At 46.7% G+C, this 26712-nt stretch overlaps 2 long non-coding RNA genes across 2 annotated transcripts in view; one reads left to right on the top strand and one right to left on the bottom strand.

Moving 5' to 3' along the window:
• LOC112982511 (uncharacterized) overlaps positions 1 to 26712 on the bottom strand; it is a 79955-nt gene that overhangs the window by 21918 nt on the left and 31325 nt on the right. The window contains exons 3-5 of the long non-coding RNA XR_010392188.1: positions 19730 to 19810; positions 18986 to 19059; positions 15932 to 16089 (exon numbers count right to left, since the gene is read on the bottom strand). This is a non-coding gene — a long non-coding RNA (uncharacterized LOC112982511). The remainder of the gene's footprint in view (positions 1 to 15931; positions 16090 to 18985; positions 19060 to 19729; positions 19811 to 26712) is intronic.
• On the top strand, positions 16649 to 17741 carry LOC112982512 (uncharacterized). Its single transcript, XR_003258991.2, has 2 exons — positions 16649 to 16792; positions 17215 to 17741. It is a non-coding gene; the product is annotated as an uncharacterized LOC112982512 (long non-coding RNA).

Raw genomic sequence — 26712 nt, 5'->3', positions numbered from 1 at the left:
TCCTTGCTGTGGCTGCTGCGTGTTCCCCTTAGAAAACTTGTGGAAAATAATTATTGTGCAACAAGTTAGCCTTATTGCCAGAGAGATTCTTATTTGTTGGGTTTAATAATGCCCTCTTTATGTTACGCTGTCATTTAGCATTTTGTGCAGATGCCGGGCAGAGCGCTTTGAAGGGCAGAGAGCCTCCACGGGGGATGCGCACAATGGGCCATTGAGCGCCGGCCGCGTCCAAACCCGCTTCCTATCCAGCAGGCCTCCAGAAGTGGACAGCAAAGGGCAGCCATGTGTTCCAGGTTAGATGAGAAAAAACATGTCAATCTGTCACTTCTCAATACTGGAGACAAGGGGAAACAAGGCACGTGTGTGCCCTTGCTTTGGGAGCTAGGGGAGGGCATATCCACCCTGCAGGGTGAGCGAAGGAGTGGGGGCTGGAAAACGTCAGGCAAGAAGGACACAGCTTTCCAAGTCTGCTATTCCTCTTGTGGCTGTACTGCAAATATTAATTTAATGTTGTTTAGTTTAAGTGCTAGTTAAGCAGCTCCCCTTAAGTGTGACAACAAAAAGTGGTATTTCTGAGAATTTCAAGGAACTTCAAAAAAAGCGGTGATGTAAACTTCAAAATGTGCACAAGAGAAACTCATACGGAGAAGGGTAAAGCTGAGACAGGACAAGTGAAGGGTTTGCGTCCTGCGTGAAGCCTGTAACACAGTTCCTGTGGTTGCCCACGAGCCTGCACTCTGCCTACAGACACCCCGGGAAGGTAAAGGCAAAGTGCCCGGTCCCCGCAGCCAGCTGCGCAGAGCCCCGTGCTTGCGCTACCGCATTTGCATCAGGAGCTGCCCTGCCACACGTGCTCTCTCCCAAGCAGGCATTTCCAGGCCTCATAGCTCAAACAAACGAAAAACATCCTTTCTTCAGAGCAGCCCTGGAAAAAAAAACATCTGAGACAGGACTTGCATCAAACGAAGTTATTTACGTCTGCTCGGAAAGGAAGCACAACGTTAGCAAGTGGCCTCCACCTATAAGGCAAGTAATGGCTCAGATACCCAACTTGCAGAAAGAATAACAGAGCAGTGAGAAGGAACAAGTCTTTCCAGGCAGCTGCCAGAAGTTAAACTCAGACTGACAGACCTTAGAGAGGCTTTATCACAGGAAGCATGGCCTGGTCCATGCAGCACAATTGCCCACACATGGCTGTCCTAGAGCAGAGCCAGATGTTATTCAAGCACAGAAATGAGGCAAGGCAGATGTTGGCAACTGCAAATGCACTAGAATTCAATTCTCTTTTTCCATTCATTTGAGACAAAAGAGGAAATTAGTGTTGGATTACATCTCCGTATGTGAACTATGGAGGGGGGTGAGTACGGTGCATCAGGTCCTTAGCTAATAAAGCAGTGTGTGTTCTCCAATTTACAGCGTGTGAGCACTAGGATAACAAACATCTTTGAGAATATTTCATTTTTAAGGCATTTCAGCTTAAATTAGCATGCACGTAAAAGCTGAAAAGAAATACATTTTCCTCTTGCATTGCTGCTCCTTAACTCTACTTAGCATCTCAAAACTCTTTTAAGACTCTCAGCGCAAAACATTCTCTAGTTCTTTAGCAGCAGATGGATAAAATATTAAGCAGAAGACTATGTGTGGCTGTGACAGCAGCCAAACCCAACAAAATGTTTACTTCAAAGAAGGCAGAAGGATAGCTTGTCCAGCTGGAAAAGGCAGGAAACGTTTTTTAAAAAGAGTGGAGAGTGGGACATAGAGAGAGATGATTGTGTAAGTCATGCTGTTTTAATTAAACCATGCTTGAATGATAATAGAAGTTCATGAACTTATGTTCTAGGCAAAGTGGAAGTGTCCATTTGTCACTGTGCATCTTTGTCCTAGCACAGATGTCAGGTAGTGCTTTATGGATGGGCAAGCTAGCAAATGAGCTGCGCAGGAGCTGAGAACCACCTGTGTGTCAGCATGGGGACTGAATACATCCCTTCTGCCATGTCTTATGTTTCTCTGAATGAATTTTGGCTATTAGAAAATGACAGAATTGTACACCAGTAAGTAAAGCAATCTGTAGGTCAGATGAGAGAAGGCAGATAAGTGCGTTATGGATTTCAGTAAGAGCTGGAGGCCTGAATGCTAAAGGCTGGATTAGGATAACCTTTTCTTGCTGAGATTTCTTGCTCTTCCTCCCCCTTTTCTCTCCCTCCTGTGCCCCACTTTCAGACTGGGATTTTCTCTGCCAGCTTTTTTATGTTTTTTGTCCCTTTTGGATACAGGATGTCTCTGAAGAGCTCCATGTGGCCCAGAAGCTGTTCCCTGCAGGAGCCCTTCTCTTCCTCCCCAATCACGAGGAGGGAAAGTCTCTGCAGACCCCCTGGCTGCCCGTGTGCCTGGAAGGTGTCGTTCTGCAGAGGGTGAAGCCCACTGCTGGCACCGGGCAGCTTCCACTCAGGGGGCTGTCTGTGCCCATGAGGTTAGTACAGTAAAAGGCAGTGGCAGCCGTTCCCAGGAATCTGGGGCATGCTGGAGCAGGTCATTCCACTTGATTATGACAGCTATTGACAGCAAAATATTCTGGTTTTGCTGGAGGAGTTGCAACTACCATCAACTACCTTGTCTCTATTAGGTAAATGTTTCCAGTCCGGGGGGGACCTTGAATATATGAAATAGGCAGCTCTGTTACAGGTGGACACACCATGCTGACCCTCACTTTGGAGCAGCACTTTCTTCTTTGCAACAGCCTTCCCACTCCCTCTCTCCATATCTCATGGCCTCTAGAGCCAGGAGCTGGGCCAGCAGTTGGCTCCTCTAGCAGCAAAACCTGCCAAGAGGACCTAAGATGACATCCACAAGCAGGCACATGAAGGAAGCTATTTTTGTCTGCCATCACCTGCTCCAGGACCACCAGGATCCCAGCTTCCAATGGGCACACTTCAGGCTGAGAACGCCTTCGTGAAAGTAATTGATAGCAGGTAATTTAGCAGCTGGAGCACTGCTATGGAAGGAGGTTTTAGTACTGTTAGTGTTTAGTTGTAGATGGTCTATTTTTAGGTTTCTTCGGCTATTTAAGTGGTGTGTCCACAGGTGGACTAACAGGCAAGGTTTGCACTGGGCCATTGGAAATATCCACTGTGTGCCCAGTCCCAGCACATATTTACTAACTGTCTTTAAAGACTAGGGTGTGAGGAAGATTTGAAGTAGTGCTGTGCTCCATTTGGCCTCGCTTTACGTAGCTGAAGATATCTACTCGCTATGTTTGACTGTTGGCATCAACCGCAGCTTCTTCCACCCACACGCCTTAGTTTTCTTTGGCCACGCTGTAAGAAAGTTGTTTCAAGTTCTAAATGCAAATCCCCTAAAGGTTTTTCAAGATGCTAAGTAGGAATTTAGAAGGAACAATGAAAAGAAGCAAATATACTTTTTTATGCTGCTTTAATTTGAAAAATAACTGGCCTTGAAACAGCTATGTTTTTTTTTCCTCTTAGGATAGGATAGAAGACTCCCACCAACATTATGTAGCATAGTTATACCAAACGCCACTGGCTGAGGAATTGATCCTTCTGCATGTTGCCTGAGGATATGTAATTGCATGTCACAAGGGATCGAAAAGCGAGAAATGGGTTCCAGTGAGTGAATGGTTGCACATCATCTTTGTCTGATTCTTGAGTTTGCAGAATATCTATCTACTGTCCTGGGGATTTCATGTAAGAATGGTTGTATTAGTTATATGGGCAAACTGATAGGGATTCTCGGAGTGGAAGGGACAGTGAGTAATGACTCCTGGTTACCATCCATGTGTCCTTCATGGTGGCATCCTTCACCGACTCTTCCAGTCTGAGAATCAGAGGGCATGAAATTGAACTAGTTTCATCTACAAGGATGCTGTGAGAGCTAAAAGTTTAGCTGGCTGTAAAAAGCACCTGGACAAATTCACGGAAGAAAAAATGCTTCACTAGGAGCTCTTAAACATCCTCAGGCTTAGGGAATGACTGAGCCTCAAAGCATTGACTAGCAGCCTGGGGCAGTGTCGCCATGGGCTTGCCCTGTCCTTGCACTCTTATGCTGAAAGGACTCTGACAATGGACCAAAGGAATTGCTTGGTCCTGTTTTTCTTAGGACTATTTAAGTCACTGTCGACTGAATGTTTCAGTTAATTTTTGATGTTTAAGACAAAGAAGAGAAAATTGAGAGAGAAAGAACTCTCTTCTGGGGGGAAGAGGGGAAGCTCCTCTTTGGTTACAAGCTGGGTATGTGCTAAGTGGCATAGTATATGGTTTAACAATAACACCAATGTGTTTCGAAATTATTTGTTCAAGTGAGATATGGACAATAATTTCCTGGAAATGCAATGTTTGTAGCAGAAGCTCTGTAGGTAATGTTTTTATTGAAAACAAATCTTTCTTCTGGTCTCTAAATGGCTGGTTGTACAACCTTTATACTTCCTTTCCTAGAAAGGGAGAATTGCCAATGGTTAGAAAAAAATACTGGTTTGTTATTTTCTACTATACTACCTCAGAAACAGGTGCTGAAAAATTGCTCCCACAAATGAACATGGGCTGAACAAGCCCTACGCGAAAAATGTATTTCATGTAGTCTGTGAATCAGCAGATCCAGACCTACAGTCCAGAGGCAGAGATTGCAAACTTTCCTTGCTCAGCCATGGAGACATGCAGACATTGCTGTGCTATTTGGTCTGATTTGTCGGTAGAAACCTCTTCTATTTGCTGACTATTAATACGACTTCATATAAGCCATAAACAGAGTTTCTTCAAGGAATGCGTTAACAGATGGGATATTAGAGCAATGAATGAAGGGCAGCTGAATGAAAGGAACAGAAACAGGAGTCACAGGAGGCTCCGCTCACACAGGAAAGGCCATGGGGACAGAAGGCAGTGGTATATCCCGACAGCTGCATGTTTTCAAATGGGGGGAAATGTGCTCAATTTTTCCCCTCTTTCAAAATAAAAATGGGGGTTTGTGTGCTTTTTTTTCCAAGTGAGAGGACTTTGCACAATGGATTTCCAAGAAAGAAGATGTGAGACTTTTCTTTCCTGGAACTGCCATAGTGAGTCACTTCACTCACATTTTTGGGGATGTGCAGCAGACGCCTTAGGCCTAACTGCCTTTTTCAGTTTGCTCTCCCAAGGAACATCTCTATTCGTTGTGTGCCATCTCCTGGTTATACTTAGCAGTGCGTGGCTTGGATTCTTGATAGTAGGATATTGGAGGGGTGACATCCCAGCTCCCAAGCAGCTGGTAGGTTTGTTTGCACAGTATTTTTGCCACCAATTGTCCTGCTCCCATCTCTTAAGGTGGTCCAGACTTTTGGACTGGCCCAGCCTAACAATTATAGACAAGAGCCTCAGACCGGGGGATGAAACCCAGATCCATATTTACCTCCCATGACTAACTGGGGCAATATTGTCAGCTGGTGCATCGCTGAAATTCATCACCGAAGCAAAGGGAGAGAAGGCGAGCTCTTCCCACTTTGGTCCCTCACATCCAGGTGCGTGGTGCCCTTGCTGACCGGCGAGCTTGTGCCTCTGAGGCATCATCTCAGCCTTTGCAGACCCAAGCAGGCACCATGACAGCCTGGTGCTGTCTCCAGCACTCTTTCAGTTTTCCCTCCCTCACACAATAACCAGAGACAACCTGTTTAAATGAAAGCAGGGTGTCTAGAGGATAACATGCCTGCGCTTCAGCAATGCTGGATTAAAAGACTCAGGCCCATTAAGGACATACTGATTGTTTGCCCCCATCCTTGCCAGCGAGAGTTCCTGCCAGCATGTTGATGCACATCTTATTCTGGTGTCTCCTTTCCATTAGGGTCCTAACCTACAGCATGCAGATCGACATCTGGGCTGGTCACAGCCACTTTGTGTTTTCTCTGTGTAGGTCCTTGTCACTCCAAAAAAGACCTCTCATTCTGAATCTGTACAGCTCCTAGTACTGGGGGTTGCTCAGACAAACAGTTAACTGTAAATACGCAGGTACTTCCGAGCCTGTACACTCGCTGTTGGAGAAGTCACCTTCCTTTCACCCCTTCTTTATTCATTGCCACTTTGCAGGGTGATACCACACGTGATGGCCTTCCTGAGCAGGACAAGCTCTGCACATACCTACTGCTGTATTACAAAGAAAGGGACTCCTTAAGGGAAGCCAGAAATGAGATTCTTCTCGAGACTGAGCCCCTCATCCATCACGCTGTGCAAAACAAGGTGAGTGGAGAGACGTACACAGGGCAACGGGGTAGGTGAATTCCTGGAGTGAGGATGTGAGCACTCTCAGCACATAGCTCAGCAATATCGTATGCTGCTTTTGCTAATCTTTCTCTCGCAAAGTGCCTGTTGTGACCATAGCGATCTCAGCCTGAGAAAGGGCTAGGTAAAATTTGCTCTTCTGGCCTGACAGGGAAACAGGAAACCTGGCCCAGCATGTTAATCCAGGGAGTCATGCAAATAGTGCATCACAACCCGCCAGCTTCAGGATCACTTTTTCAGTCAAATACTTCTCTAACCACAAAGGAGTGCGACTCCCATCTTATATTGCTACCAGGGAATATGACGATTGCGTTACAGACACAGCATTGAGAATAACTGAGAACTGATTCATATATAGCCTTTAAGAGATTTAGGCCTCTGGTGCAAGACCAACTTCTTACCTTAATTTCCCAGCAAGAAGCACCTACTAGGATGCTGGCAATACCCTCCCTCCCACTGCCACGGTTTGTGAGCATCAGCAGCGGAGGAGCTCTCACCACGCAGGACTGCAGGCTCCCAGGGAAGAAAGCATGCGAGGTAAAGAGAGCTATAAAGGACTGGGCTGAGTTTAAGGACAACTCATCAGGTAATGCTGTATCAGTCCCATGATACCACTGCTCACATTTTCTTCTTTCTTAGGGAAAATGTACAACAACCAAAGAATATTTTGTCAGAATGTGTTCAATTTTCTACCAAAGGCATGCAAGGAAAAGCTCCAGTTCCCAGGGGAGCTGGGAGAGGTGGGTCAGTTCCTACCAGCCCAGGACATGTTCAGTCCTTAGGACATGAAAACTCGTCTGTTTTGTGCAGAAGGTGGCACCGCTGCCTCTCTTATGAGCCACTGTCTTGTTCTGCAGCTCTGTGTGCTCACTTTCTAACAGGTTGTGGCAGATAACAAGGATTCACAGAGGGGAAGAAGGAGGCTTAAACGCTGGACAACAGATGCTGTGTACATGGCCAATGTCTGCAAAATGGCAGTGTCTCCCACCAGCACAGATATTCACTTTTTCAGCGTGTCCACAGCACACCTCTCCGAGGAGTTTCATTTGCTCAGGACATGCACAGGTTGCACTAGCGGGAAAGGGTCTTGACCGTCTGTCTTTACAGTCTTAAGAATCTGCTTGGTCCCATGCTGACTTCAGCAATAAATCTGTGTCCCCTTTCTCGTCTGAGGGGCTAAGAATGCCCCCAGATTCAGGGTGAGAAGGAGAAGTTAGTTAATACTAAAGTAATAACAAGTTTGTATACAGATGTGAAACTAGAATTTGTCTGGGAAGATTTTCTAGTTATCCACCAGGGAACAGAGTATTTGTCGGAACAGATCAGAGCATATTCATCACATCTGGTATCCTGCCTTTAGCAGAGATAGCGAGGGAAAGTATCAGGTGAAAACACCTCTATCCAGCATTTCCCAGGTACGTTTCCCTGTGGACAGAAACAGAACTGGCTGCAAATTGTCTAGTCCACCATGACACCAGAGCTATATGGGAAGGCAGAGACAAATCTGGGCGTCTGCTTTTGGGGGTGTAGGACCAGTTCCCGGAGTGCAACCCTTTACGTAGGGCTCCTGCCTGAGATCACCAAAGTTCACCAGACCACCAAAGCAGAGCACGTCTGCTGCCTGGCATCAGCTGGGAGTGCAGGGGGCATTTCTGCAGCATCCCAGGGCTGTCGCTGCTCTCCATGCATTTCATCAGCTGCTGAGCACATTCTGATGGAGCAGGAAAGGAGCTCCAGTTGTGCTAGGCAAGCCCCAACCCCTCTCTGCCTCTTTGTCAGTCCCCAGGGACTCCTTGCTGCTCTGGGGGGATGACCATGGTGTAATTAGTTTGCTCAGGCTGTTGCAGCCTTGCGTGGGCCTGTTTGAAAAGCCCTTTGCTGATCAGCTGGGACCACAAGCAGGTTTTGTTCAGGTGAGGGCAGATAGGACCAGCTGCTGATATGTGTGCCCTGTGGTGGATGGTGATCCTTTCTAAGCACTTTCCTTGCCTACTGCACCCAGGGAAATACAGCCCAGGGCAAGTGAGCCAGTGAATTTGATGCTACCATGCTGTCAGATCTCCTTTCTCCATGCTTAGGTCTCCTGCCTGGACAGCGGGGATACTGGAACTTTGCTGGCGTATTGCAAAGATGAATGTACTGGCCAGTCGAGAAGTGCTGGTGCTCCAGGCCTGGCAGCAGCGAGCTCCGGAGATGTCCAGCCAGCACAGGCAGAAGGGGCAGCACTGTGGCAGCCCAGCAGCTGCAGCCTGACTCCAGCCTAGGCTGAGCCAGCTGGAGCGAAGCTAATATTCCCCTCCTGTGTGCAGGCTACACGAGAGCTAGGGGCTAGCACGTGTTAATCTAAGCCCAAATGCTTTTCCAGTTCAGACCCAAAGCAGGGACCGCATCCAGCTGCCTCAGCCAAAAGGATACACCAGCCCTCTGCATCATATCTGACTGCTGGGAGATGAGCAGAGTATCTTCAGTGGGTGATGCTAAGAGCCACAAAATCCCCAGGCTCCACTAAGAAAGAAATACATTTCTTATATATTCCCGCTGACATTCCAGTAACAATAACATCATCAGAAACTTTGAGTGCTTAGGAAATGTTTGTTTTACAAACTGGAGTAGGAGCTGCTACAAAAACAATCCATTTTTAAAAAGAATTGGAAAATACTCCCTGTCAACAGGCAAAAAAAAATGTGTGTGTATCCAAAGGCAACAGCTTTAGGAACTGCTCTTTCCCAGGGAGAATGGCAGGCCTGTTAGGGAGCTGGTGGGCAGGACAGTGGAGAAGAACAGTTTGATGGCAAAGGGCTAGAGCCGTGGCATTGTACAGGAGCACCCGGGGTTGCGGTGGCCCCAACCACATGAGCCGAGTTTTTCACCACTGTTCTCATTTATAAATAGAAAAGCAGCTAGTTATTATTGGATCTTATTGAGTGGGTCTGGAAGGAAATACAGAAAACCCTTCCAAATGAGCTGTTTTCCAGTTCAAAGCTCCTGGGGTCAAGTCTGGATAAAAACATCACTAGCAGCACCTTGAGCATTGTGGTCAGCTCTGGGCAGATCCAGGCATGAAGGATTTCACCTCTACACCAAGTCATGGTGCTCTCAACAGTGGCTGGGGTTGGTATAGTGGCACCATAAGGATGGGCTGTCCTCACTCCCACTCCCATGGTGACAAGGCAGGGCACTAGTGGATAAACTTGCCTTGGGCCATTTATCCCCTCTACCTTCCTCCAGGAACGCAGAGAACACAGCCAGCTCCTGCTCTTTCACACCATCCCCATGTGCCCGAGGAAGCTGTTTCCCATGCCTGGTGTGAGGCAGAAGAAGACTTCTCAGTGCAACTCCTCATCATAGAAAGAGGAAGATGTACAAGAAAAAAACAAGAAAATCAAGAAGGTGGGTCAGTTTTCTTGGCTCAAGGCTGTTTTGTCCTGAAACCTCTAAGCTTCATTAATGAGCAAAGGGAACACTATGAGATACACTAGGTGGGTTTTGTTTGTGCCCCCAGGCTGTCCTCACGCCCAGCCCCTGTCACCCTCCTCCAGACCTCTCCTAGCAAGCAGAAATCAGGATGTGCCTGAGGCCATGAGAAGATTTTTTGACATATTTTTCTTAAGTAATAGAGGAACAGATCTTTCAACAGCAATTAGTTCCTGAAACATGCCCCTAGGCACATCACAGGCTATGCTGATGTGTCCAAACTGGTCTGTGCCCCCTGACAGCAGAGGTATTATTTTTAAATCTATTTTCTTGCCTATCATAGTGTCGGAAATCACTTTGTTGTTTTTAGTCTATACGTTATGCTATCCAAAAGCTGTTCCTAAATCTACAAAAGAAACTGTACCCAGTAATACACAAAGATTCGGGACTGAAAGTCTTTCATTAGTGACTGTCCTTTACAGTACTGGCAGCGCCAGAGGAAAAGAAAAACAAAACACACTTGATCAATATTTTTAAAAATAGGATTTGAAAGCAAAGCATGAGAAGCATCTATCTGGTTTTAATTTTGAATGAAAAGTATGGCTGCTATTATATGGTGATGATGCTGTTCTACTGTACAAAGGACAAAGCGTAGATTAAAACCTGCAATTTTAATGAGGCTCTAAAAAAATAAAATTTGAAAACAAATTTTTGGAAGTTGCTAAGTAATCTCTCTTCTATCTCTCTTCCATTCATCATGCTTTGGCAATTGGAAAATAAAAAACAGACTTAGCATAACAAAGCATTTCTAACAGACTTTTTTCCCCTGCTGCTATAGAATCACAGAAAGATATAGTCATGGAAAAAAGAAAAAAAGGAAGATCTGCCCTCCTGTCAGAGCACAGGGAGTCTAATTGCAAAGGTTTCTTCCTGCATGTCTGAGTAGATTATGCGAGACTGGAATTTTGTAATCACAATATTTAAGCGCTCCTTGGTGATATAGAGCTAATTCTGTTATGCTTTCTTTATCTGTCAGAGATGCAAAGGTAACAACAGTTGATAACTGAGTCACAAGCTGAGAACGTGAAGAGGACAAAAAAAAAAAAATTCTTTTGGCATCTCTCCCCAGCCAGGTCTGCAGCGCGCAGTACAGACGCAGCCTGTGCGGGGAGATGCTGAGGACACCTGAGACAACCTGACTGATGGGGCCTTGCCTGTGTTTCCAGGGTGGGGGGTGCTTTGCTTACTGCAGGCCCCCGAGTCTCCTGGTCACTGGAGGGGTGGTCATGCTGTGTGCCTCTGGAGCCGCGATGTGACAGCCCGTCCCTGTTCTTCGGGGACACTCCACCGCTGGTTTTGGTGTAGCCATCCATGGAGCCAAAGGCCTCATATTCAGCTGTTCCCAGGACTCAGTGTGTTGCTGCTGTGCTGGGTGCTACCGGCAGCACTGGGTAATTCTGGGTCTCTTGGCTCAGTGACGGGGACTTTGAGTACAGAAGGGAAGCTAGTATTTGAGAATAAGGTCTCCAAAAGCCACAGATGGTATTGCTGGGCTCTGGGATGAATGCTCTCATATCATGAAGCCACTGGTCCTGCAGAGCTGGAGGCAGCTGGCACACTCTGGGGTATAAGATGTCTGTGCTCCCTACAAACGTGGAAGTGGTGGCTCCTAAATATGCAGCCCCATTTCCTGGGCCACCCCAGACCTTAGCATAGAAGTGCTGCTGTCAGTTGATTTTCTGTTGGGCTGGCAGTGCCAGCACAGTATAGCTGCTGGGCCTGCGCTTGGCATTGCAACCCTTCCTGGGGAGATCACTTCTCTGAGGGTTCTTCAGTTCTCGCTCTCCATGTAGAAATACCCAGCAACCTTTAAACTACCTTGTTTGGCTACTGTGTCCAAAGCATTCGCAAAACAGAGGGTTTTGACCTGCTTTTCATTTCTCAGCACATTCGCTCTCTTCCAGTCCCAGTCTCCCTGTGGAGCACAATCACAGTATGCCACTTTCCCTCCCAGTGCTGCAAAGCTGAGCTGTTTCACTCTGCAAGTTGGGGAAAATGACTTTCATATTTTCTTTGTCTGTCTAATCAGGGCTGTGTGGGGTTCCTTCAGCTAATGTTTCATTGAAAAGCAATTTTAAATCCTTGGGTGAAATATTAAATATGTATTTGATGCATTATTCTGATACAAATACTGTCAGTTGCTATGGACAAGGAACACATGTGGGGCCATTCGGTGGTAATAGAAGCTGCTTTTTATCTCCTATTCCCTTTGACAGTGGCCACAATTACTGTACTTTGAAATCTCTCCTTTTGCAGACAATTAAATGGAGGGAGGAATTCTCAGCAATTAGTCACTCTAAATCACATAAGAACATAAAAAGAATGGATACACCTTCTCGAGCTTACTGCAGTGGGATTGGGTATATGCAAACTCACTTATATTCATACTTTCTGCCCAGAGCCAGCACTACTAAGGATTTCTTCTTCTGCAGGGCTGACTGCATGGTGCTGTAAAATGGTCATTGAACGTTGTCTGTCTTCCCAGAGGTGCCATAAGGATTAAAACTGCAGTGATCATAAAGCATCCTGAGACTACGCAAGCACTCAGTGCTCAATGTGCACTCCATTATTGTCCTTAGTTCCTTTGGAAGATGGGTGTGAAAAGAAATAAATAAGTAATGATCCATAGCAAGCGGTGCATAGCACATGTCCAGGCAGAACCTTGACTTATAGGGGCATTCTGCCTCCTTAGACTTATGCCCTTGGGTAGGATGACAATAATGAGCAACCCAGATTGCCTACTTCAGAGGGAGGATAGGGCCATATTCAGACTGCCTGTGTTAGGTGTTTAGCTTGGACATCATGATAGCCTCCTCCTGTTCACTTCTCACTACTACAGTGAGTGTTCAAGACCCAGATCTTTTGAAGCCATAAAGCTCCGACTTGAACTTTCCCAAAACTGCAGGCTTAATCAAGGTTTCTGTAGCCACCTTTAGCTACAAGCATAAGGCACAAATTGCAGCTTCCCTTTCTCTTTCTCATTTCCCTAGGTGCTGAAAGTCTGGGATATTTTCTCAGAGGCTTGCCTGCAAATACTGGTGCTGAAGCTCCAGGGCTCCAGCCAGGACAAACACTTAGAGCAGTGGGATTTTCCCCTCATGTTCATGCAACAGCCTCCTCTTAGTCTCGTGTTTGGCATACATGTTAAAGCTTGCCCATATCAGTAGGGATGAAGAAGTAGTGACTCATGTGGCCCTGCTGTGCTGTGCTCTCTGCAACCCCTCCATCCAGCAGGTTAGCCACCCTGATTGCTCACATCAGCAGTTCCAGAGAGATTTGTCCCAAGACAGCCATCCAATTTGGATGGAAATGCAGAATGCAAGCCCTGCAAATTGTCAACACTCAACACATGGTTTTGTCCCCTACTAGTTAGGGAAGAATGAAAGAATTCCAGCTCCAGTCTGCTCTCTCTGAAGCTGCCCAGCATTTGGCTCAGGCTTCTGCATTACACTTACAATAGAAACCAGTTTTAGAAAATTGAATGTAAAAGAAATGCGATGCCTGCCTTTATTTCTTCCCTCTTTTGAGACTTTCCTCAGATGAAATCTGTTGAATGCATGAGTCATAACGTGGCCTCTTTAGGTACTAGAGATATATTCTCCCTAGATCTGACAGTCTAGCTGGGACAGATTTTTACCAACTCTTTCTGCTCCTTTTTCCCTGCAGCACACTATCTCTGATCTATACGTGCACCTAAGGCAGGGTTCGTTGGCATCTTCATACAGGAGGAGGCCAGAACCTGTACACACACAGACTGGCCTGCTTGCTTCATATCACAGAATCACAGAATCACAGAAGGGTTGAGGTTGGAAGGGACCTCTGGAGACCATCTAGTCCAAGCCCCCTGCTCAAGCAGGGTCACCCAGAGCACATTGCACAGGATCGCACCCAGGTGGGTTTTGAATATCTCCGGAGAAGGAGACTCCACAGCCTCTCTGGGCAGCCTGTTCCAGTGCTCTGTCCCCCTCACGGTAAAGAAGTTTTTCCTCACGTTCAGATGGAAGTTCCTGTGTTTCAGTTTGTGTCCGCTGCCTCTTGTCCTGTCACTGGGCACCACTGAAAAGAGTCTGGCCCCGTCCCCTTTACACCCTCCCTTAAGATATTCATATACGTTGATAAGGTCTCCTCTCAGTCTTCTCTTCTCCAGGCTAAACAGGCCCAGCTCTCTCAGTCTTTCCTCATAAGGGAGATATGTCATCCCTAATGATGGAAAAATGTGCAATTGCAGCCAGTAATGACTGTGACCACAGTAAGAACGCACAGGGTGGGAGAGAATCCAGCAGGCCCTCCTGAAACCTTTACATTACTAACTTTAGGAGAGAGGAGTTTTTCTGCAAGTGCCATTTACAATAGCCCAGCCAGGGAAGGCTCTTCCACATGCATCCAGACAGTGTCCTTACAGTATCCTTACTTTCATAACAACAAATTTTAACTTCTCTGCACTGTCTTGTAAGGAGCAAGATCTTACAAGGCCTAAGGGGAGGGTAATGAGGGGGCTGTAGCATCCTTTGCGCTCTGGGACCAGAGAAGGGGAAAGACAGATAGTGCCTGAGGCTGATGTGGGGCTCTGGAGATACTAAGAAGAAGCTGGAGGAACATGGGCAGATCCTTACTAGGTTATGGAAAAGGTAAAATGCAGCAAAACCCACCAATAGTGCCTCAGTTCCTTCTCTCTTTTTTTTTATCTTAATCTGTTTCCCAAACCAAGAGTAGGCAGTTGCCACCAGGTCTGTGGGTGTGTGGACACATCACCAGCCCATCCCACTGCAGATCTCAAGCAGTGACTAGCAGCAGGGCACACCCAGCCCAGCATGTTTACTGTGACGTTAGTCACTCACTTCCCAAACCCACTGGAAAAACACAGCTACAGTTCCTATGCCCTGGCCTTTCTGCTCCCAAACTGATGTCAGAAGCCACAAGAAAAGAGTGGCCCAATTTTGAGTGCTCTTTCATTCTGCAGTAAACAGGGAAGGCAAGGCTAAAACAACGCCCCACAAAACCACCTGGAAAACAAGTCCCAAGTGCCTTTTAACTCTCCATTTTTGCAGGCCCCTGAGTTCATGTCATGGTTTGGCTCCTGTCATGTCTTGTTTGGCCTCAGCATAGTGTTTTCTGTCATATTTTGGGATCTGGAAGGGACAGGGTTGGGATGAGACAGCAAACCAGCCCACTAAACTCCCCCCGCCACACACCCCACCCACGCACACCTTGGCTGACGTAGGAAAGTCTTGCACTTGGCAGTACTCAGAAACTGCTGCTAGGATCCTCTGATAACCACTTCGGCCTCTGCTGTGAGACGAAGAGGTGTTTGTCATCCTCACGTGTCCCCGCAGCCGTTTGCATCCTCCCACTCGCCCTCTTCCATGCAGCCACTTTGCATGCTCATCACAGAGCACAGAGCCTTGCAGCACCCTTCTGTTGCAGCAGCCATTTGCTGTGCACCCAACCTGGAGCACTCTCCCAGCTGCAAATTTCTCTCCCTCCCCAAGTCTGTCATTTACTGCCTTCGGCCTCCAATTTTCACACCCATTCAAAGCTCTGCTTGTGCCAAAAGAGAGCTCATTACCAGCCCAGCACATGCCTCCCCTTGGAAACGTTCCTAACACACAGCAGTAATGAATAGCCCAACCCCAGTCTTTTACAGATATATTTGGAATATTCCCCACTTTCACACTCAGTAAAACCTAACACAGCCCACATTTGACCTCTGCATTACTGATTATTCAGTGCAAGAGCTAATAGGTACCGTATGTTCCACAGAGACATAAATGTCAAAGAGCGAGAGAAATGGTTTAGGTTGGCCCAAGGCAGTGTAGCAACAAGACCTTGGGTGGAAATGAGGAAAAGGAGATTGCCCTGGCTATCTGTAGGTTGATAGACTCAGCCCCCCAGGAGACAGAACATTTTGGGGGATGTTCCACAGAAAGAGTGGGGAGGATGGTTTGCAGGGAACAACTCTGTATGAGCATGGTTAGGACGGACTGGCATTTACCTTCTGGGGCTTCAGGCCACTATGGGAATAACATACAGCTGCAGTGCTTCAGGCAGATAAAGGCCTGCTGAACACAAAAAGAACAGAAGGATGCTCTGTCTGTGCTCCAAACTCAGGCTCAGTGTAATGCCAGCCACAGTTCAGAGTATGAGTGCTTACCTTCCCAATCTGACTGTGTGTGGTACACGCACCATGCAGAAACACATACCTGCAGGTAGTTGATGTGCCCCCTTGGCCATGGTGGTTCTCCCTTTTAAAGGCAGAAGGTACCGGTCATCCAGTCAAAGAAGATGCAATTCTGCCGCACATGCTGGCACAGTTCCAATTCTCTTCTCAGGATGTTCTTTATCAATCAAAGGCAAAATGCTGCAAGGCAGAATATGTCAAAGTAAGTTCTCTTTTCCTGGCAGGTGGTGACAGAATCTGAAGACTCCACAGTCACTGTGTGGGACATTGAGGCAGGTACCAAACTCCTCTCCATCAGCCGTGCACACAGGAAAGAAGGGATAATACGCATGGTCCTCAACCCCCTCCTAGTAAAGTTTATTACCGCAGCAGGCAATGGGACCATCAAGGTTTGTGCTCTGACCCAGAGGAGAGTTGATGATATAACCCCATACCAGCTCCAGGTGGGTTGTCACAAGGATTTTTCTGCCCAGAGGCAGTTCTCCCTAGACTGACTTTCCTTGCCCCTTAGCTCTCGCTGGGGCCAATGAGTCACCTGCCTCTCTGATAAAGCATCTCTTCTCCTGATGTTTTCAGTTACATTTAGAGCTATCGATTCAGTTCTGATCCTCTCTACCCTCCTCACTGTTTGGGATGGGAGCATGATTTAGCATCTTTTTATCTGCCTTTCTCCTCCCACAGGCTTGGAAAACATCATACAAATATTGGGCTGGGTCAAACTAACCGTGTTTGCTTTGGGACAGGTCTGGGCCATTCACAGCACTCACATCTTGCACCAGCTGGAGGCGACAGAAGAAGCTGAAATCACAGCACCCTTCACGCTGCAGGACCAAACCCTGCTGGCAGCTGCCACATTGTCCTGAACAACTTGTGCAAGCTTGGGGTAAGTGGGAGAGGACAAACCGGATGGAAACAGCTGCCTGTTAGAAAGAAAAGGCTTTCCTGCACTGCTCACCACAGCAGTGACACTCCTGGCTTTCAGGTACGAGACATATTCCTTAGCTACAGCCGCAGAAATGACCTTGCGGTAAGCTGGTTAGAAGTACAGCTGAAGTCAGAGGCACGTAGTTGTCAAACCGGCAGAGAGCTGAATAGGTCATGCAGCACTAAAACCAAAGCTTTCCAGCAGAAAAGCACACTCTTCTCTAGCTGGTACTTCAAATAACATTTGTCTCTGTATATCAGCAAAGGCAGGGTTTGTAACACGCCTGCTCCACTCCTGAACTCCCTGATACGACTGCTTAACCAAGGGAGCAAACCCCAAGCTTGGTTTAACCCTCTCTCTTGCTCTCTCTCTGATTGTAGGACTTACAAGTCTCTCCAAAGCCCTCTTGGAAGGGGGAGGGCAGTTGCATCAAGAGGACATTTTTCGCAGTAGATCATTGCCCTGCACTTGGACTTTTTGCTACAGCAAGTTTTGATGGAGAAATTGAGGTCTGGAATACAGAATCACAGAGCGCCTACTTCTACCTCAGAGAGCCTCAGCAGAAAGGGTATCATTTGCTTCAGGATGACTAATGGAGAGTTATTTATTAAATTGTAGGCCATGGGAGTTAATAGGCCTGTTTTGCATGTTGCATAGTTGTACAGGTTCCAAGTTACACATTCTTTTTTTCTCATAAAAAGCATTCATCTTTATTAAAGCCTTAATGCTAAATACGTCAGCATCTCAGCTGCTCTCCAACATTTTTCTATTTATCTTCCGTATCGCAGTTAATGCAACTGGTTAGGAATGGGAAGAGGCTGACAGGGGGTGGCATCTTTGTTGAAATAATATATTGTAAACTAGGTGCTTCACACAGAAAACTTTCATTCTTCTTCTGAGATCATCTCAGGGTTCTGAGCAAACTGTGAGGGCTTCTCAAACACCATTCTAAGCATAATTAATGTTTGCAGAGTGCTTTGAAGATGAAAAGCCGCTGTACTATTATTATACTGACAGGACTGTGAGTATGAAAGCTGAAATATAAAATGTGGAAAACAGCAGTGTAAAATGTCATAGGGTCACTGATCCAGCCCTCTGGGGGCAAACTGAGTTTTGGCCTGCATGCTACTAATGTTAATGGGGCTTTTTGAGAGTAGATGGATTTATTCTGACGTTGGTTATCTAGAAATTGACCCAAGCAGTCTAATAAAAGCATTTTAAAATGTGTATGTGAGTGGTTGCAAATGCATGTGTGTGTATGCACGTGTTGTTTGCATGTTTTTTGTTTTTTTAAGAAATTCCAGGAGAAAGCTTGGTGCCCTCAATAGTCAACGCTTCTTGCTCTTTTCTTTCATTTTCATTAATATTATACAGGGGCTGAGTTACCCTTTAAGAAAGTTTTGGGTACATAGGCCTGGAGGTCTGGAGATAGTTGGAGAAAATAAAGGCTAGGCGTGATCTGAATGCGTTCTTTATGCCCGTTTAGGTCACATCCTCCTGTGGATAAATTGCTCTTCCTCCAGCATTGCTCTAGAAACAGCATTTCAGAAAACCAAGCAGTTCTTCTGAGCCTTTGGTGGTAGAGTTTGGTAATGCCATTAAATCTGCTCTGTTCTTGACTTCAGCAAGATGAAGGGCCTGGTCATGGAGGCCTGGTGACCAGCAGAAATCCTGGCTCCATCATAGCATTTGGGAGTCTTCCTACTGACTTCAGTGGGAGCCAACGTCTCGACCCAGGAGTTCAGAGCACATCACTGAGACTATGAAGACACACAACTTTCAGTCTCACATCCTGGCCCAGGTCACAGCCATTTCTGGGATACATTTCAGAAGGGTAAAGCTCTAGAGTACAAGTTATCCTAGCTTGTTTGCAACCTGTTCTCTCTGAAATAACCACAGGAGTTCCTGCGCCTTGTAATCAGCAGCTTTTCCCAACATAACACCAGGTAGCTGACCCATTGTGTTTTACCTAATGTATTTATTTATTCTTTCTCATTTTGAATGTGCAATATCATAGTCACTGGGTTATAGATACTGCCACTGAGAATAGCTCAAAAAAGTTTAAGCCATTTATGGGCACTGAAATGCTAGCTAAATAGAAACGCTTTTAAACATTTTACAAGACCAACTTTAAAAATAGGATATACAAACACTTTATCTTGGGAAGTGTTTATCCCAGTGATCAGACGTTCCACTTCAGTATGCCCGTCGGGGAAATAAAAGCCCTATAAAAATAAAAAACAAAGCACAAACATTAAGTTGAGCCCAGGAAAAATAAAGGAAATTGCTGTGCTAAAAGGGGAAAAAATGTGGTATTCAGTGCACAGCCATACTCAGTGGGAGCAGATAATTTTAGTCTGGCACCAAGAAAAAAACAGGCCAGAGAGTATATGGATGGAAATGGCAATCCACGGGACTGTAATTGTACGTGGTAAGCGCCTGTGTAAAATGAAGCCCATGATGAGCTGATGAGCTCTCTCTGCTGACTTCACTGGGAGGGCAAAACCATGGCTCCTTCCACACAAGGGACAACGCAACTGTGGATTTCACTGGCAACCAGCTTCTCCCAGAAATGGGAGATGCTGGGTTTCCTTGGCAGGTTTCTCCTGCAAGCTGTAGCTCAGCCCTGCCCCGAGCAGACGCAGCTAAGCGTGCACGCACCTCCTCCCCTTCGCCACCCCGGGGTGAATGAGGTCCCCTTGGAAGGCTGCGTTTCAGTGCAACTGGAAACAACCCTCAGCCACACAAAAGGCATTTGGCCCTGGATGAAGACACCCCTCTCCTTTCAAGGAAGAAGAAGCCCTGCCGTTCGGAGCTGGCGCAGAGCGGGTACATTCCTCACCGGGGCGCGCCGAGCGCCTTCGGACAGGTGCTGAACACAGCTCGAGTTAATACCTTGCAACGTGCGTGCCGTTGTGCACGGAAGCCTGGGCTGCTGCTCGCGGTGCAGAGGAGAGGCAGTTGTATTCCTCAGCGCTAAAAATAGGAGCGGTGTGACAGAGTTAGCACAAAACACGGCAAACCGCCGTGGCGCAACTGCTCGACAAAGCACGTCTGGGGGCCGCGGGCAGCTGCAAGGGGACAGGCTGGTCCGACCCGGCACCGCGGCGCCGGGCGACAGCTTGCACAGCAAACCCCATCCAGCAGCTCAGGCTGCTCGGAGAAAAAAATTACTGGGGGAAATTTGGATGAGGAGAAATGGGTTTGTGGTGTTTTATTTTTTTTTTTAATACGTTCCAAGAAAACTGTACCCGGAGGGGGTTGTTTGCAGTCTCCTGATGTTGCGACAGCGCATTTTTTTGTAGACTTTTGCTTCAACATGAGAAGAAAGACAATGTGGGAAGCTAATCAAAAGGTGAAACTGGTTTGTCCTTCATTGCTGCAGCTAAGGAGGTTGACAAGGTAAATCACCGGCATTGCCACTGGCAGCGGAGCTAAGGCTAATAATTCCGACTGGGTGAAAGCGATATTAACAACATGAGAAATTTTGCTGTAAAATACACAGTTTTTGAAGCTGAAAAGATCCTTTAAAACTTCAGGATAAGCTTTCACAAAGGCAGCGTGCTCCCACCACCTCCCGCCTCTGCGCAGTCTGAGGGCTCCTTCCCGGAGGCACGGGGACCCTCACGGTGTCTCAAGAGGACGGGACACGTCCCCCGAGCTCGGTGTCCACCCTCAACCCTCTCTTAGTGCTTCAGGTGTTTTCTGTGCCATGGCCAAAGCAGCAGTGCCATCCCTGGTTCGGCAGCCAACCTCCCAAACACGGTCCTCATGCCGGGAGACACCGGCAGAGCCATCTGCGTTTGGGACGGTGCTGATTACGGGCCCCTGACCGTGTCTCAGGCACACCCCGACGCCCCGCATCCAGCCTGGCAGGCACAAAACGACCCAAAATATTGGGAAGCCTGTAGTTCTGCCCCTGGAAATTTGCACTTCTGAGGCTTCTGCTTTCCCAGAGCAGACCGCTTTGGGCAGGGGAAGACGCCTTCTCACAGGGGGAGCTCCCTGAGGAGCCCGCCATTTTGTGGGGACCGCCATTTTGTGGCGACCGCCATTTCCTGGCCAGTTCTGGCAGAGCAGGGAGCGGGATGGACCTGTTCTAGAAGGTTCCCGGGATGGGCCGGTTCTAAAAGGTTGCCTGGGGAAAGGACGGGGCAGAGCGAAGCCACGCTGTGGCAGGAGCCAGAGGGAAAGTGTTTGGGTCCCTGCAGTGGAGGGTCCCGGCCCGCCAGCCATCGCCCGAGAAGGGCCTGGTAAGGCACCGTGCTCTGGACTGGTGTGGGTCTGCGAGGGCTTGTGTGACCAGCCCCAGCGAAAGCTGCGAGGTGGCCACTGCCAGCCACACATCGGTGTCCTGCAGCCGGCATGTCTGCACAGCCGTGGGGAGTCCCGCACCTGCCCAGCCCCAAGCCCCAGCATGGAGAGACCCTCGGGTACTGCAGAAGGGCACAGCAAGCGCGCTGTTGCTTTGGACCACTATTTTTCAGGGTCTTCTAATTCTTGTGTACAACTGTTTTGTCCCAGGAACCCCCTTTCACCCTCACAGATTTCTTTACTAGACTCCTGAGAGCTGCAGAACTGTGGTGGCAAACTGGACTGAAAGCAACGTCCTGCCCGTCTACCACTGTGGTCCCAAGCCTTAGCGCAGCAGCCTCCTCTTTTTAATCCCCATGGGATGCAAGGGGTCTTGCAGACTGCTAACACACCTTACACGGGTTTCGCTTCCACACCATGGATGGGAAAGCGAAGCAGAGTGCAACACAATGCCTTACCCACGGTCAGAGAGGAGATCCCCGCAAAGCGAGCGCTGAACACGTTTCACCAAGTGAGCTCCCTAGCTGCCAGGCAGGCCTTCTCCTCCGCTGTCCCCTCATGCTTTCCGGGGAGACTCCTCATTATTTATGGTTTGTCACACTTCACTCATAAACGCGCCTGCCACATTCGCTCTACAGCCCAAACAGGCAAAAACTGCAGTGTTTCAGTCTCTGAAAGTGCTACCTGATAAAAACATATAAAAAATGAGAGATATAAAACTGCCTGTTGCCCACAGAATCGAATAAAATTAGTTCAGCTCAGCCTCCCTCATCTTTCCTTATTGCAGACTCAGGTAATAAGATCACTCACAATATAAATATCTAATTTTAGGTGTATAGGAAAGCAAGTCGTTAAGCCTAATGCATCACTTAGAGCAGTAGGAGAGCTCTGCCCAATGCAGATAGCGTGTTCTGTGGCACCAGTTCTGTCATAGCCATAACTGCTACTTACACAATCCAGTGTGCTATGCACTTTATCAAACAAATCAAACAGCATTCCACCAAGGGATATGTCATGATGAGAGAAAAGTATGAACACAAATGCTAGTAGGGGAAAGAAATGCAGACAGCCAGGAGCTAGGTTTCTGAACAACCCAATAGTGCCATGTTGTCTCTGCACCTCAGCAGTCCCAGGTCACATTCTCTGTTCAACAGCTCTGGAGAGTATAGCCCCCGTCCCCACCCCCCCACCTTCATGTGGCATAAAGCTGGATTCTGATGACTCAAATCTTGGAACTTTTCTGCAGTGGAGGCTGTTTGCTTGTGTTTTATGTTGTTGGGAAATTATCATGATTATGAGTTGTTGTGATTCTAAAATATAAATAAATCTCTGTTAGAAAAGCCAGATGTAGACACACTAGTCTGCATTAGTTTCATCCAGAGAAGTGCATCTTCCCTGAGTAACCCTACTCTTTACTTGAACCCCACTGACCTGGGCTAAGCCCACTTACTGTGTACTATTGGATGTAACAGGTCCCACATCACTTGTCACAGATGGGGAGAGGTAAGGACCTGGCAATGGCTGAGCCTCTTTCTCCTATTTACTCTGCCTAGGGATCCCTGGAGAAATCTCTGTTACTGGAGGGCCCCCAGACAAACAGTAGTGAGTGTTAAGCACTTCATGTCTGGGTCAGATTCATTCATCTTCAGTGGCTCCTCAGACAAAAATGCCAGATTGTGGACCGCAGATGGGAAATTTGTGGGAAATTTTGGTCAGAAAAAGAGATGGGACTTGAAGAACCCTTCAGCATTCAGCCATGCTTGGTAAGTACCCAAACTCTGACATACCACTTAAAGTTACCTCTGAGACAAACACTGTGTACAACCTTCCTTCTGCCTGTGGTCATCAACCTCACCTGAATTTAGTGTTGACCCTCCTCTGAGCAGAAGGAAGGACTGAAGATCTCCTGAGGTCTCTGCCAGTGTGCATTATTCTGTGTTTTTTTTAAGATAGCTCGGGTGCTGGGGGCTGTACAAACAACACTGCTCCTCCAGGATGGCTTATCCTCCATGCCAAGCTCCTTTTGTGGACTATGTGGACTGTGACCTTGTTTGAAGCTGGCTAGGGTGGTTCCACAAGACAGTCAAAAGTCTTCCTCTCCCCCTTCCTCTCCTCCTTCCCCTCCTCTTCCAGTGGGCACTGACACAGAGAGTGAAGGGAGGTTTCTCCTCTACCAGTGCACATCCATCCACAGTGCTCCTCCTTCCCCACTTGCACACTCAAGAGCTATAGTCAGCCATACAGGACCGCTAAGGGCCTGGGACAGCCACCAAGGGTTAAAATGCAAAATCTCTTGTATAAAACAAGCTATTTAATGAGTATCTCTCCCCCAGGTAATGAGCAGTAATGAGAATATGCTCTGCTATGGTAATGCTTGTAATGTAATAGCCCACTGAGGAGAGAACTGGTAGGTGAAGTGAGAAAATCCTCTCTCAGCTGGATCACAGTTTCAGCCAAGCTCATCTGCATTAATCTTACACTCATTAAAATCAGTTGTTGTGTCTCTAATTCAACCAGTGCTGCCAAGCTCAAGAATTAAAAATTCATGAGCCAATGTCCCTAAAAAAAAAAAAAAAAAAAACTGTAAGATCATCTTAAATAGCATAGGTTTTAAAAATAATCATAAAAAGTCTAGCTATTCCTTTGTGCTTGAAGCTTTCAGTTAGCATTTTCGTGAGGGATAGGAAATGGAGATTTATTTTTTTTATTTTATTTTTTTATATATACAATCTCGTGACTCCAGAGGTTGGCGCTTCCAGGAGGTAGCCTCACAAATTGCATTGTTTATGATAAAAAACAAGGGAGTGAGCAACACAGCCTCTTTGGGAGCAAGCTCACTTGGCTCCTTTCACGCTGCCTCAAAACCAGTGCCATTGCTAAAGTGCCTGGCAAATAGTCCACCACCCTGACCCCAGGGCACACTGTCCCCTGGGTTTTAGTGAAGTCAGTGGCCTAGAAACGTCAGCATCATTTTTCCAGCCCTGCTCCAGGCTGGAATGGCTCTTGGTAGGCCACTGGCCCTTCTGGAGCTATGAGAGCAGAATTAGACCCCTAGTAGAGACACAGAGCATGAGGTCCAGCGCTGACCCAGCCAAGGGCAACAGTGAGCAATGGCCTGGGCGGTGGGAAAAGCTAAGGCAGAGCATTGCAACAGGTCTTGCTTTGGTTGGCACCCAGGACCCCCAGTAACTCTCATGCCACCTCTGTGCCCCTTGCTCACCTTGTTCAGATTCCCAAGACCCATGCAGTTATTTTTCCCTTGAAGTCTATGATGGGCAACAAGGACTTTCGTCTCCAGTGAACTCTTCTCCAAGAGTTGACACTCTTTAAAGTATGCTTGTGCATGCAGAGCAGTATCCAGGAAGAACATGCCAGTTAACAGTACAAGTAAATAACTACTTTTTAATTGTGTACGTGTGAGCAACAAACTAAACATAATTTCTAAAATGCTCCTAATTAAGGTCACTGATGACAATAGCTAGAGAGCTGAGACAAAGACAATAAACACCATTTATGTGAAGCAGATGGGAGCTCTGAAAGGGCTATCCAGTATTTTGAAAATGATCTGGGATTTTTTTTCAATAGCCAGAACTGTAAACAATGTTTCACAGAGTGCCAGAGACCTCCCAGTCCATGAAAACACCCAAGGTCTCCAATTGCCTTAGCTGACTGAGGCTGGAGCAATTACGCTATGCTGTCTATGTCCCTTTGCACAAATGCTGTTGTTTTCTCTCAGAAGAAGGCACCATGTTTACAAAGTCAAGTCAAACTATGAAAAATACCAAGCCAGACCAGGGCAAAACCAACCCTGTGAAAAGGTTAGATTTAGCTCCTCCAGACCTAAGCAGAATTTGTTTCCTGAAACAGCAGAAAGGTTAAAAAAAAGCTCAGTTGTTAGTGAGCATTACTTAGTGTCACTACAATTACTGTTAGAAGACATTCATTTCCTTCATGGTTTGGATAAATATCCATTACCTTTTGAGGTTATGAATCAAATATTAATTAACCTGCTGGAAAAAAAAAATACCCTACAGACATTAATGTTTTACAAGGAACCTTCCAGCTGAGGAAAAAAAGGAAGACAGTGAATTGGCAATTTTCAAAAAAGGCTTTATTCTGTTTGAAAGGAGCAATGAGCAAAGAATATACCCACTGGATACACTTAACTGGGAAAGTCTGTGGTTTGGTAGCAGGAAAAGGAAACTGTGATCTTGGCCTGTCTCTAGAACTTTAGTGTGGAAAAGAGCTTTGAGTTAAAAATTAATCAGCATTTTTCAGCTGGCAGCTATGGCACTCACACCTCTTATAACTGTCACCTCTGATCAGGGCAGAATCATATGGTGTCTGAGCAAAGGTCTCTGCAAACGTAGAAACATTTTCCCCAGGAAACCAGCACACATCCTGGCAGGGCTATTGGCAGAATGAAGCAGTTATTTCTTCTACAGACACTGATGCAGCAACTGTTTTTTCTTCTGAGTTCCCTCTCAGATGTTAAAACTACAAGCCAGGCACTTCTTTTAGCACAAGCAATAAAAATCCAGGGCGACCTTCAGGAAATCAGCAGAATAGCCAGAGGATGCTCTGGCTATCACACATTCACATAAATGAGACCAGACCTTGGCCCTCTCACTCTCCATGTTCCCTCTGGTCTGGACCAGGACCTGCTGAACTAACTCTGGATTTAATGGACTACCAGCAAAGAAACAGCGACCCATGGAAACCGTTCAGGCTTAGCTCTGCAAAAGCCTGAGTAACACAAAGGAGAAAGAAATACTTTCATGAAGAAGATGACTATTTTCCAAGCAAGAATGCCAAAACAAGATATGACACCAAAACTGGACAGCAACAAGAATTTCTTGGCGGCGGTAACACAAAACCTGCAAGATCACCATACCATCACCTTTCTAGCATGCTGATCTAAGACTGCTTGGCTGCATCTCTTCTTCTCACTGCAGAACTAGGCACTTTCCAAATGACATAAATCAGAAGTCTGGACTCATTATTTTGCAAAGTGAGACACAGCTTTACATACTCACAGAGGCAAGATGATTAATGACGTAGAAAATACCCTCTATTGCATGAAGTCAACTTCCTTTGTCATGCCTGATGCTCCACCTCTGTTTCCCCAAATCTTTAACAGCTCTGAGTTCTTAAAAAAAAAAAAAAAAAAAAAAAAGAGTTGCATATACAGTCAGCCAGTTTCTGCCTCTGATGACCGTTTTTAGCTTCTTTTTTCCCCTCAGCATATTCACCAGCTCTCTACCCACACTACAGACAAACTACCCTAAAAAATGGAAGGATATCTAAAAAAACCAACAATAATCTAGGGCCTCATCAACTTCCAGGAATGTAAACTAGCTTAAGAAACCACAAACAACTTATTTGCTATTTTTAATGTATTTTTTAGTATTTTACAATCTTCTATTTTAAAAAGAATGTCATGAATTTGCTCCCCTTTCACCCTCTTCAGCTCTCTCCCTCCTCAGCTATGTTCAGAAAACATTTCTCGCCAGCCGTGTTTAGCTCACATTTCAGGGCAGAGCAAATGTATGTGCACATGGGGG

The sequence above is a fragment of the Dromaius novaehollandiae genome, chromosome 18 (assembly GCF_036370855.1).
Source record: "Dromaius novaehollandiae isolate bDroNov1 chromosome 18, bDroNov1.hap1, whole genome shotgun sequence".
NCBI classification, from domain to species: domain Eukaryota; kingdom Metazoa; phylum Chordata; class Aves; order Casuariiformes; family Dromaiidae; genus Dromaius; species Dromaius novaehollandiae.
Note: the sequence above shows the minus strand (reverse complement) of the source record. Positions and strands in the feature narration are given on the sequence as shown.